The sequence below is a fragment of the Natrix helvetica genome (genome assembly GCF_964273705.1).
Source record: "Natrix helvetica genome assembly, chromosome: 3".
NCBI classification, from domain to species: domain Eukaryota; kingdom Metazoa; phylum Chordata; class Lepidosauria; order Squamata; family Natricidae; genus Natrix; species Natrix helvetica.
In genome coordinates, this window is record NC_138549.1 from 122,424,116 (window position 1) to 122,437,790 (window position 13,675).

Below are 13,675 nucleotides of genomic sequence, written 5' to 3' on the forward strand. Positions count from 1 at the left end.
TTGGATCAGGTATGAACAAGTCTTCAGTTGCTGCCTCAGAATCATCCCCAGCACTTTTTCCTCCCTGCATGTCGCCAGAATTCAACTTAGTTCCCGAACCGGGCTCCTGAGGCAGCCAGTTTCAAGAATTACCCCCACCCCATCCCCCTAAGTGTGTCTGTCAGCCGCCACCATACAGGGTTCATTAGCCTATCTCGGTCACTCCCCCACCCCCTATCGTCCCACCGCTGCCCCCCAGGCCTTCCCAATTCTACGTCCGGAGAGGAAAAGCCGGGGGGGGGGGCGGTCCTTGTCGGGGGGGCCGAGAAAGAGCCGAGCGCGGCTGCAGCCCCTTCCCTCGCCGCCTCCTTCCATCCCTCCCCCACTTTTCCTCTCCATCGTTTGGCCGGGCTGCGCTCCTGCCTTTTTTTTTTTTGCCGCCACCGTCGCCTCCATCTTGCCTTTCCTCGCTCCCTCCCCCCCCTCCCCGCAACAGGAGCCGGAGCCGCGGCGGAGGCACTGAGGCAAGAGGCAGCGGGGCCGAGCGGGCTGGGAGTCGCGGGCATGAAGGGGCGGCGCTGAGGAGATACGGGCTGAGCCGACATCTTGTACCCCCCCTCCACCCTTTGCCGACGGTGCCATCCCGAGCGCCCCGCGGAAAGCCAGGGGCCCCCGCGGAGGAGAACAAGGAGGCGGCCCAGGCAAGTAGAGAATCAAGATCTCCCTCCCTCCGTGCCGCCGCAGTCGCAACCTCCTTCCCCTTCCTTTCCTCACGGTCCCCCTAGGATCGCATGAAGGTGACCGGCTTGGGCGGGAGCTGGGTGACAGAATTAGGAAGGCCTGGAACCCTCCGAGATGCGGGGCAGGGATCCTTCCACACGCCTTATACCGAATTTGAGGGGGAAAGGGAGAGCAACTGAGATCGCGGGGGGAAGAGGGAAACTGCTCCCCGCCATCTTGTTTGCCCTCATAACCGGGACATCATTGGCCACACCCACCTTCCCCTTCATCATTGGTCGAGGCAGGGACACGTCGCTCCTGTTTGGAACCGGGAGGATGCGATTGATTCCATTGACGGGTGATGGACAGCGCTGCTTTCCAATCCGAACACGGCTACGGATGATTCCTTTACCTGATATGCAATTAGTGGAGGGATTCCCCCTCCCCTCCCCCCTCCCAGGGCCTTGGAGACATTGATAAATTCATATTCAGGCCTACTTTTTCTCCTCCTTTCCCCCTCCACCCCTTTAATCCCTCTCCCCCAGCCCTTTGCTTTTTTTAAAAAAAATGTGGAAGGAAGTGAGGCGGGCTGGCGATTTGAGAGCTCAAAATTGTTGCCTTGTCGGTCACGTGACAAGAGCCTCCCTTGCAAGAGGGTTAATAATTAAGACCGTTCACCTGGGAAAGTATTTTCCGTGGAGGGGCCTGGGGGGATTTTTTTGGTTGAGACCCGATACTTAACGTCGTGCAATGCCTCGTTCGGTGGAAAAAGCTTTGCGTAGAACCCAAATTCCGCTCAGGGGATTCAGGGTTGCCAGGATTCTACCAAGACAGCTTTTTCTAGATATAGCGATGCCTGTAAGTCCAGCGTTACACGCTTCTGCTGCCTGATACCAGCTAGTTGCTAGAGAGTTACTACTGTGTTGAAGGAATCGAGAAAGCCTTGGCGGAATTCGTGGCTGCCCTGCAGTATTCAGGCAACAGAATAGAATAGAATTAGGAATTAAGAATTAGAGTAGAAAGCAGAACTGGAAGGGGCCTTGGAGGTCTTCTAGTCCAACCCCCTGCTTAGGCAGAAAATTATACCAGTGGTTCCCAACGTGGGGCAATTTTATTTTTAATGGGGGCAATTTGAACCTTGTTTAAACCAAGTTAATGGCCCTTTAGGCTTCCTCCTAGTGAGTAGAGTTCACTTTTTGAGTAAAGTCAGAATTATATGTGGGGAGTGGGGGAATCAAGATTTTAGAGATGCTTAGGTGGGCCATGGCTAAAAAAAGGTTGGGAACCACTGCTCTACCATTTCAGACAAATGGTTATCTAATCTCTTCTTAAAAACTTCCAGTGTTGGAGCATTCACAACTTTTGGAGGCACATTGTTTCACTGATTAATTGTTCTGTCAGGAAATTTCGCCTTAATTCTAAATTGCTTCTCTCTTTGGAAGTACAGGGTAGAATTACACGAGTCTTGGAAAAGATGCACAGAGATGACAGAAAAGCTTTTATGTGTTACCTTGAATATAAATGGCTGGTAGAATGGAATTAAGTAAATCAGTTTAGGCTTACTTTCAATCTTTCTGTAGAATTGTCGAGAGAAAGATGTGGGATCTACTTTAGAGATCATCTACACCGACCCTCTGCAAGAATGCACCATTACAGGATCTCACACGGATAACCATCCAGTTAATTAAATATGGCAACAGTGTAATGTTCCTCCGACATGAAAACCAAAATCCCCCCCCCCCCCCGCAAAGTAGTGAAAACCCTGTCACTGGAATATATTCATCAGTGCTCAATTAATTTCTTCTGAGGTATAAGGCATTTAAAAAACAAAGTGGGACAGAGTACATAAGCACAATTCTTTTCGTAAGTCTGTGCATGCAATGCTTTGATTGGTTTTGTCTGGTGCAGAAAAGTCTTGCTGTGAAAGTTTAGCCTTAATGTCTGATTCATTGGCTTCATTGATACTTCATTCTAAATCCAAGAATGTTTTCTTTAGTTTTGACTTAAATCTGTTGCACAAACAGATATTATAGTGGCTAAGGCAGGCATGACTATAGTCAACTGCATTATACAAATCATAATATATTGGGAAATATGAGTCCTGTCATCTACATATTTGACCAATTAATTCAAAACAATTCTCCACTTCTTCCCCTTTCCTTTGTTGGTCCCATATATTACATGTCCTAATGCTTTAGTAACTAAACACAGGAACGGCAGATTTTCTATATCATGGTGTCTAGATCCAAACATCTGTTTCCTCCCTTAGCTGCCTGTTTCCTTGTTGCTAGTACAACACAATTCCAGTCCTATAGCTGTAATAAGAATGTACATGCTGCTGTCTTAATCCCCATGTCTAACTTTTGGGCCTGAGTTATAAAACTTAAGAGGCTTAGTAAGCCATTTAAACCCACCCGATTTGCAGTATCTAGAACTGAAAATTATTGGTTTCAAATTCTGCTTTCCACAAATCCCAAAAGGTGTTTTTTTGTGTGGTAATATGTCAATTTTTACCCATTGATGAATAAGCTGCCAATACAAAGAAAGGGAAGTGTGAAGTGTTTGAAAACAGTTTCAGTAGTCCTAGGTAAATTGGCATTAGCAAATATTATCATATCTTAATTAAAATCTGGAAGGGAAGCTAGGAGGCTGATAAAATTGCTTGAAAGGGAGTTTTTCATTTAGTAGATTGCTTATTAAATGGAAAATATAATATTCAACTGTAAATCAAATATTATTGCAACTTAAAGCATCTATTTATTAATGTATTTAGTATTTGTATAACCTCACTTTTTGTTTTCATATTATTGTTATTAAGCTTGACATGCTTTTACTAGCCCTTAAACTGTAATATTTATATAATTAAATAGATGAAGTTGTCCCTAACAATTTTCTCTCCATATCTGGGAATATTTAAATGAGAGAAACAGTACAATATGGGGTGACAGAAAAGAATTATAACTCTATAAACCTCTATAACGTTAGATGTATACTGTTTGAGAAGTAAATGTTACATAGATTTTAGGCATGGTCTGAGAAAGAATAAAAGCTCACTGGCCCCCAAAGAGGCAAAATACACTGGCACTTTACCTTCTCTGAACCTTCACTTATCTGCAAGGCCCTATATAAATCACCTTTAATGTGATTTATAAGCAGTCACATCCAAAGTGTAGAAGAATAAAACAAATCAACCAGATTTCAGAATTCACTTTAGAGATAAATCTAAAGTTGCATACACACAAATCTGAGCCTTGTTTTTGACTATATTTTATGTACTGGCTGTGGAATTCTGGGAGTTGAAGTCTATACAGTTTAATTGCCAATATTGAGAAACACTGAACTAGAAGATTCAAATTTCTAAGATCTGAAATGCATGATTAGATATTAAAGTAATTAATAGCTATTGTAGGCTACTTGAACACTATGGAGTCCTTGATGAGCCACAGATATTCTCTTCTGTTATTGGGTTTGGTACACAGATAATGGGAATTTAAAACTTTTCCTCATGCTATGAAATTGTTAAAAATCACATGCATACTGGAACAGAAATGTCAATTGTTATCTCTGCAAACTATTTCCAGGACCAGTGGTTACTCTGGAAAGGAAACTCTTCCCTCCTATTTGCATGGGTGTATTTGGGATCCTACTGTAGCTGTATTCTAGAAATCAAAGAAAATATATATTTAATATTATGTTTAGTTTGACCAACTGAGTACACACATTCTGATGATTGGAGCCATGGAGAACATTCCCCCTTTCACAAAAATAGGCAAGGCAAAAGAGGCTATTAAGGTGGCAATTCTCTTTGCTTTTATTTAGCATTATTTAGCATCATATTTTCCATCAGCAATGGAAAAACTTTATTCTGCTAACTGTAAAAAGCAGTGCAACAACAGTACATAAGGGTACACAGAGTAGGAAGGGACCTTAGAGGTCTTTAATCCAACCCCTGCTCAAGCAGGAAATCCTATGTCATTCCAGACAAATGGCTACTCAGTCTCTTCTTAAAAACCTCCAGTGACAAACCACCCACAACTTCTGGAGCCAAGCTATTCCACTGGTTAATTTTTCTTGCTATCAGGGAATTTCTCCTTAGTTCTAGGTTGGATATCTCTGATAAATTTCTATCTGTTACTTCTTGTCCTGTCCTTAGGTGCTTTGAAAAATAGGTTGTCCCCCTGTTCTCTGTGACATCCTCTCAAATATTGGAAGACTGCTATCATCTCACTCCTAGTCCTTTTCTTCGTTAAACTACCAGTAGAAACACCCATTCATCATATGTTTTAGCCTCCATCCCCCAATCTTCGTTGCTCTTCTCTGAATCCTTTCTCAACATATTTTTTCTACCATGGTGGTCAAAACTAGATGCAAGTGTGATCTTGCCAAAGTAGCATAAAGCAGTACTAACACTTCATGGGATCTTGATAACTGTCCTTTGGTTGATGCAACCTAGGTCTGCATTGGTTTTTTAGCCGCTGCAACATAGTCATATTTAAGTGTTGTACACTAGGACTCCTAGATCCCTCTCACAATTACTGCTGTTGAGCCACGTACCATCTACACTATAGCTGTGTGTGTAGTTTATCTTGCCTAAGTGTAAAACCTTACTTTACTCGCCACTGAATTGCATTTTGTTGGATAGGGCCCAGTGTTTAGGTGCTGATGCACTGTCTATCTTCTAAAGTGTTGGCTACTCCCCTTCCCCCCAGCTTGGTTCTTGTCTGCAAATTTGATGAGTTCCCCTTCTATCCTCTCATCTAAATCATTTATGAAAAAAAAAATGAATACTGGACCTAAGACAGAAACTTGGGGCACCCCACTGCATGTAGATGTAGTTCCATTGAGGACTACATGTTAAGTGCAGTTGGTCAGCCAGTTGTGAATCCATTTGGTGGTAAACTGAAAAAATCCCACATTTTTCTAATGTATCTAATGTATAAGTAGGTTATGGTCTACTTTATCAAATCCTTACTATGTCTGCAGCATTTCTCTGGTCCACTAATTTGTCACTTTGCCAAAGATTGCAATAAGGTTTGTCTGGCATAATCTGTTTTTAACAAAGCCATGCCCACTTTTAGTAATAGCTTTGCTTGTTTCTGAATCATCCTTGAGCAGTTTTGCTATTAACTTCTAATTTTATATTTCCAGAATTATAAAAGAAAGAAAAGACAATTAGTTGTTTGTTCCTAGCAAATTATGGGAGCTCCTTGGTCCAAGTTAATAAAATCTCTGTATATTATGAAGCTCATGTACACGACTAGATTATGAATGCTTTCTAAAGACATGGATTGATCATCATACATGATTTTTTCCCCTCCTTTTTATGGGACTTTTTTCCCTGATGAAGAAGTCTTGAAAAAATAAATGGTTAGTAACTATTTTGTAAACCTTTACTTGAATCAATAAAGAAATTTCCTGAACAAAAAATTGTTTTCAGTCAGCCATTCACAATCTGATGCCACTAGTACTATAATTCTCAGAGTTTCTGGAAATCATCTGATACCAGTAGGTAATGCTGCTCTTACCTTGTGCCTTTCCCCTCCTCCACTTCTTTGCATGCTTTCACTTTTCTTACTTGCATTTGCTTTCCATTTCCCCTTTTCCCTCTTTAACAGAAACTTTAAAGGATACATTCCTTTGCTGTATCTCCTGTATAAATAAAAATCTTGTGACATCATAAACAGTAACAAAATCATTTTTACATTAGCTTTCACGGATCAGAACTCATATCATCAAGCTATGGAATATAGCCCTGTAAGAAGCACATTAGAACTCTATGAAGCTTCAGTTTGATCAAAATACCCAATTAAATCATGGAATCAGCTTAATGCATCTCATTGGATACATTTGAATTCAAACAGCAATTTGATGGATTTTGTGCATCAAATCTTGGACAGTTCTTACATCCCCTCTATAAAATGTTCTGTCATGATAGGAATGAAGGAAGAAATGTAAAATGGAAAAAAATGCTTTGGAATCTTTGAAGCTTTATAGTCCTTCCTTCAGTAAAGCAGAATATTAGTTTCTTAGAAATGTTGCTTTTAAGCAATGAGATATTACATTTAACTACTCAATAACTAAACTGCTTGAATAATGGCTGGGAATTTTGTCCCCCCCCCCCCCCACACACACACATAGGATCAGGCATTTCTTCATTTTTCAGAATCTTGTATTGAACCTGATACTTACAATTGCTGGCATTCACAAATTTATACTACTGCAGTCTTCATTTTGGGAATGAGCTGTAGTCAGCTGTGATTTATCATTTATACTTGGCTTAATAAATCATAGTTCATTTGGTTTTGCACAGTAGCTACAAATTCCACACTGGCAAGTATAACCCATCACTGCTTAAATTCAGGTCTTGTGGTTTTATTTATGTACTTGGGCTGTTTTCTCTCAGAATGTTCAAGTATTAGAAAACTTGCACATTATTTTGTGATATGTTAGTTGTTGTTAGTAAGGATGTTATCCAACTCTCTGTTTTGTAGTTTTTGGAGCATCATCACTGTGCTTTTAAATCTAAAATCAATTCTATATAACATGAATACATCTAGCAAAAACACCAACCAATATTTTAGCATGTGCAGAGAATTATAGGGTTTGAGGGGACCTTGGAGGTTATGTAGTTCTACCCTTTGTTCTGTTCAGAATCCCTTACAGCACCTCTGATAGATGAATATCCAATCTCTGAAGAATTGCAGCAAAAGAGAATTCACCACTTCATGTGGCAGTCTGTTCCAGTAGCAGTCAGCTCATGTTACTGGGAGATTTATCCTAATGTTTAGCCTGAAAGCTATTCCTTATAGTTTTAACCCATTCTTCTGGTTCTGCCCTCTGGAGCAATAATATAATAGCAGTAGCACTTAGACTTATATACTGCTTCACAATGCTTTACATTCCTCTTTAAGCACTTTACAGAGTCAGCATATTGCCCCCAACAATCTGGATCCTCATTTTACCCACCTCAAAAGGATGGAAGGCTGAGTAAACCTTGAGCTGATAGTCTCAAACTGCCAAACTCCTGGAAGCTGGCAATCAGCAGAAGTAGCCCGCAGTACTGTATTCTAACCACCGCACCACCACAGCTTTAAAAAATAATTCTACTCCTCTTTGTGTGAAAGTAACGTTGTAGCCCTCTGGAATAGGATCCAATCCTAATGATATTCTGGAAGTCCTTAAAATTATTGGGTTCTCCCAAGTTCTGTGATAGGTTAGCTGTGGTGCTTGTCTCTTTGGGGTTTTCCTTTTTTAACATGAATTCTATTGTTTTTCTACTTTTAAATGGCAAAATATCCAGAGTAATTCTGGAGTTGGGTAGCTTTCAAATGAAATGAACAGGCTGCTATCGTATCTTATACAATACAATACAATACAATACAATGCAATACAATACAATAGCAGAATTGGAAGGGACCTTGGAGGTCTTCTAGTCCAACCCCCTGCCTAGGCAGGAAACCCTGTACCATTTCAGACAAATGGCTATCGAACATCTTCTTAAAGACTTCCAGTGTTGGGGCATTCACAACTTCTGGAGGCAAGCTGTTCCACTGATTAATTGTTCTGTCAGGAAATTTCACCTTAGTTCTAAGTTGCTTCTCTCTTTGATTAGTTTCTACCCATTGCTTCCTGTTCTACCCTTAGGTGCCTTGGAAAATAGTTTGACTCCCTCTTCTTTGTGGCAACCCCTGAGATATTGGAACACTGCTATCATGTCTCCCCTAGTCCTTCTTTCTATTAAAATAGACATACCCAGTTCCTGCAACCGTTCTTCTCTCAGTCTTTTATGTAGGCTAAGCATATCCAGATCCTTTAAGTGTTCCTCATAGCATTTGTTTTCTACACCCTCCAGCATCTTGATACCCTTTCTCTGAACTCAATCCAATTTGTCACAGCTGCTTTTGAAGGACAATGATTTGGATTTGCACTCCTGTTAATGCATGCCAAGATAATATTTGCTGTTTAGCAGCTGCCTCATACTCCTGGTACATGTTTAATGTATGATCAATAAGGTCACCCTGCTCCACCCTATTGCATTCTGTAGTGTTCATTTTGGCCAAGTGCGCAAGTCTAGCTATATCATTTGGATCTTGTTTCACTAAAGTATTAACTATCATTCCCAGTTTCCCCTCATCTGCAAACTAGCACAAACCAAATATATAGTTTGTGTACAGTTGAATTCAGAAGACAAATATTGTACTTACAACTATGCTTCCCTCTCTTTCCATCTGGCTTGAAGCCTCCCACAAAGGTGGTATGCTGCCAGTTCGCATCGGTTCGGGCGAACCAGTAGTGGCGGTGGCGCAAGGCTCCAACCCCCCACCCTGATATCATCATGGACCTTCTGCGCATGCCCTCCTGCTACCAAACCGGTAGTGAAGAGAATAAGATACCATTACTGGCCTCCCACCCCACTTTTTCTGGAAGCTGCCTAATTATATTGTTTTATTTGTTTCCTATATAATTTGATTAGTAACCTATGACTATCACTAAGTGTTGTATCTTATGATTCTTGATGAATGTATTCTATTTTATTTTTCTTTATGTACACTGAGAGCATATGCACCAAAGACAAATTCCTTGTGTGTCCAATCACACTTGGCCAATAAAGAATTCTATTCTATTCTATTCTATTCGCTAAGATAGGAAGAAGAAAAAGAAAGAAAAGTGCTTTGGCCTTCCTTACTAATTTCCTGTTTCCTGTTTGTTTATTTGATGAAGTAATTCAATCATAGAATTCTCAGCTATTTTTTTGATTCCTTAGAATTATTTTTTGTTCAGTAATATAGGTGGACTATACCCGAGAGATCTGAGTGTGGAGTATAAAGAATGTACTATAAATGTCTTTTAATTTGAAATTAATGAATTTATCTACTCCCTTTACTATATATTGAACAGATTTTAGGTCATTCTTCAGTATTATAGTCAGAGTAATATGAAGTGCTATATAGATCATTGTTATTTTCTTCCTAGTGTTTTCCCGCAAGTGTAGGGTCAACTTTTTTTGAATCAGCTGGATATTGATCTATTGATTACAATGGGGTTTGATCAACTGGCTTGTCGCCCGAGCATGATGTCATTGGTTGAGAGGGAATTGGCCCAAAGTCACTCAGATGGCTTTTATGGCTAAAGATGGGCTAGAATTTAGTCTTCCAGTTTCCAGCCTGTTAACTTAAACACTAATACAAACTGACTATCCTGTAGGACAGGGGTGTCCAAACGTGGGAACTTTAAGACTTGTGGACTTCAACTCCCAGAATTCCCCAGCCAGCCATGCTGGCTGGGGAATTCTGGGAGCTGAAGTCCACAAGTCTTAAAGTTCCCAAGTTTGGACACCCCTGCTGTAGGATAATAAAAATAAATAAATAAATCACAGAAAACAGCAACAGCAACAGAAAAGCTAATGTAATTAATTTTTGTGGATAAGATTTGATCAGTCAGTCATATTCCTTGCTAGACTAAGTTTAATTGTGAGAATTGATTACTAGATACTAGTTGAATATTAGAAACTGAATGCTGAGAATTACATTTATTTTTCTAAATTTTTTATTCTTAATATTTGGACCAATTTGTTCACTATGAAATGATATTGTAGTGTTATTTCTTTCTGCTGGGAGTATTAGTGTGTATTCGCTTAAATGTATGAGGCTTGAATCAGTGGTGGGATTCAATTTTTTCCCCTACCGGTTCTGTGGCCATGGCATGGCTTGGTGGGCGTGGCTTGGTGAGTGTGGCAGGGGAAGGATACTGTAAAATCTCCATTCCCAGTCCAGTCCAGGGGAAGGATACTGTAAAATCTCCATTCCTTCTCCATTTCAGAGCAAGGATACTGCAAAATCCCCATTTCCTCCAATCAGCTGGGACTTGGGAGGCAGAGAATAGATAGGGACAGGACCAGTCAGAGGTGGTATTTACCGGTTCTCCAAACTACTCAAAATTTATGCTCTCCAGAACTGGTCAGAACCTGCTGCATACCACCTCTGGCTTGAATGTGAGAATTAGGCACTGTATAACTTGGAATACAGAAAGTTGTTATTGCTAATCCAAATCTACTTTATAAAATTATTTTGAAATTGAAATGCTTTGAGTTATATGCATGCAATTAAATGATATATTATTGATTGCCTTACCCTCTGCTCTTGAAGCAGTTATCTTTGTAGTTGTCTGAAATACTGAAAGATGAGTTACATGATTAGTGAACTTAGGGAATTACATAATAGCTTTTTGATATTTTTGGGCCAAGGAAAGGGAAAAAAAATCTATATTTTATTTGTTAGACAAATGCTGTTTATCCCTTTTATGCATTACATTAAATACCATCCAAGATTTGGAGTTTTCAAGTAACATAAATTAATAGGAGTACAGATAAAATCTAACAAACACATACAGAATAAAAATAAGACCAACAGCAGAGCCCTAATGAAGTAGAAAGATCTAGAAAAACATTAATATTGTGTTTAAAAATTAACAGCCGAAGAATTTGGGGGATGCCCTATTATTATTTGCTTGAAGCATTCTGAGAAAGATATTTAAAATAATTTAACAATCTCAGACAATTTTTCTCATAATTTGTCCTTAACTCTGATAGTTTTAACATCAAGTCATTGAATTGGTTCCGCAAACAGATGGAAGCTGTTAAATAGCACAAAACACTTAGATAACACAATGGCCATTCTTATTAACAATTTCATTCTGTTTTGAATACAGTATCTCTGTCCACGTCAGCTTTTTATTGGAATATCCATATAAGTGATAAAAGATGCCCCATATGCTTAAGGTTACATTGACCCAAATGATAATACCAGCTCCAAGAGCACTCCCAAATGATAAATAATTTAATAGGGAGAATCCAAACTCCTGGTTAAAATTTACTTAACCGGGCAGAGTAACTAAATGGCATGGATAGTGCATTGTTTGCATTTATTTTAAGCATTATTTGTTGAACAAGTGATATTGGCTTGGTTTACACAATGCTAAGTCATATTAACTAAACCATTTTGTATAACATATTACATAAGTGCTTAGTGCACCATATAAACAGCTATTCCATGTTGCCTGAAGTAGTTTAAAGCTTTATTATATGGCTATCAGATCTAGGCTTCAAAAATCTGAATATTATTAGAGCATCTAAAGAAATTGCTAAGGAAAAAGAAACTTTATACAATACAATACAATAGTAGAGTTGGAAGGGACCTTGGAGGTCTTCTAGTCCAACCCCCTGCCTAGGCAGGAAACCCTATAACGTTTCAGACAAATAGCTATCCAACATCTTCTTAAAGACTTCCAGTGTTGGGGCATTCACAACTTCTGGAGGCAATCTGTTCCACTGATTAATTGTTCTCACTGTCAGGAAATTTCTCCTCAGTTCTAAGTTGCTTCTCTCCTTGATTAGTTTCCACCCATTGCTTCTTGTTCTACCCTCAGGTGCTTTGGAGAATAGTTTGACTCCCTCTTCTTTGTGGCAACCTCTGAGATATTGGAATAATGCTATCATGTCTCCCCTAGTCCTTCTTTCTCTTAAGCTAAACATACCCAGTTCCTGCAACCGTTCTTCATATGTTTTAGTCTCCAGTCCCCTAATCATCTTTGTTGCTCTTCTCTGCACTCTTTCTAGAGTCTCCACATCTTTTTTACATCGTGGCGACCAGAACTGAATGCAGTATTCCAAGTGTGGCCTTACCAAGGCATTATAAAGTGGTATTAACACTTCACGTGATCTTGATTCTATCCCTCTGTTGATGCAGCCTAACTTACTTGCCGAACAGATTAGCTGATTTTTGCAGTGCACATCTAGGAGCCCTTGTTTATTCTATTTGATTACTGGAGCCAAGTTTAGCCATTGGTGAAAGAGAGATTGAGAAATCTGAGTGTAGTCCAATGACAGTGAACCTACAACCCTAATGAGACGGGCCATGACATTTTGGCTGATACACCACCATTCACCAACTCTCAACAACTATTCTTGAAAACACACTTCATTCTCATAAGATTTTTAGAGGTTGGGGAGACTGCACAAGATTGTGGTGTGAAGCTACTTCAAGAACAAAGGCCTTGTGCAATCTGGAGATACTTTGGGTAGGCCTGCCAATAGAAAGAGAACAGTGCCTGAAGGTAAGCGGTATGCCGCAGATCTGGAGATCACATGATTGGACTGTATTTTTCAAAAATAAATGCGGGTAGTCTTTGACTTACAACAGTTCATTTAGTGACCGTTCAAAGACATACAACACTAAAAAAGATGACTTATGACAGTTTCTCACACTTACAACTATTGCAGCATCCTCTAGGTTAAGTGATCAAAATTCAGATGTTTGGAAAACATATTTATGGCAATTGCAGTGTCCGGGATCATGTGATTAACTTAACAACTGTGGCAAGAAAGATCATAAAAATAAAAGATCAAAATTACTTAACAACTGTCTCACTTAGCAATAGCCATTTTGGGTTCAATTGTGGTCTTAAGTTGAGGAATATCTGTATGTAAAGAATTGGGGTTTTTTTTTTGTTCAGTGAGAGTGGGGAAAGGCTTTTAAGGAGAGATTGAACAGCCATTTGTTTGGAATGGTATAGAAGTTGGAATAGAAGACGTCCAAGGTTCCTTCCAACTCTGCTATTCTGTTATTTTATGAATTTTTGACATGCTGAGGCCAAAAGATTGGCCATCTCTGGTACAGTCTGACATTTCAGTCCATATCCTTAGATAACGTTTACCACGAGGGAGAAGCTAGAGAAGACAGAATGCTGTTAAAGAAGGCTTTATCTTACTGAATTTAACCCTTGATGACAACATACAGGCAGTTTTTGTGGATACCATATTTTTGGAAGTGTAAGATGTACCTTTCACCTCCCCCCCCCCCAAAAAAAGAGCGTGGAAATGTTGGTGCGTCTTATACACCGAATACAGCAATTTTTGGCCTCCTGAAGCCCTACACCCGCATCCCATTTTTGTGAAAAACGGGCTGTTTTTTGCAAAAAT

At 39.8% G+C, this 13,675-nt stretch overlaps 1 protein-coding gene across 3 annotated transcripts in view; it reads left to right on the top strand.

Annotated features, from left to right (window-relative positions):
- Positions 1 to 229: 229 nt before the first annotated feature.
- BRPF3 (bromodomain and PHD finger containing 3) overlaps positions 230 to 13,675 on the top strand; it is a 45,092-nt gene continuing 31,646 nt past the window's right edge. For 2 of the 3 annotated variants that reach the window (XM_081947059.1, XM_081947060.1), the window contains exon 1: positions 230 to 680. The gene's annotated coding sequence lies outside the window, so the exon portion shown is untranslated. The remainder of the gene's footprint in view (positions 681 to 13,675) is intronic. The other variant, XM_081947061.1, reaches the window with a different exon arrangement.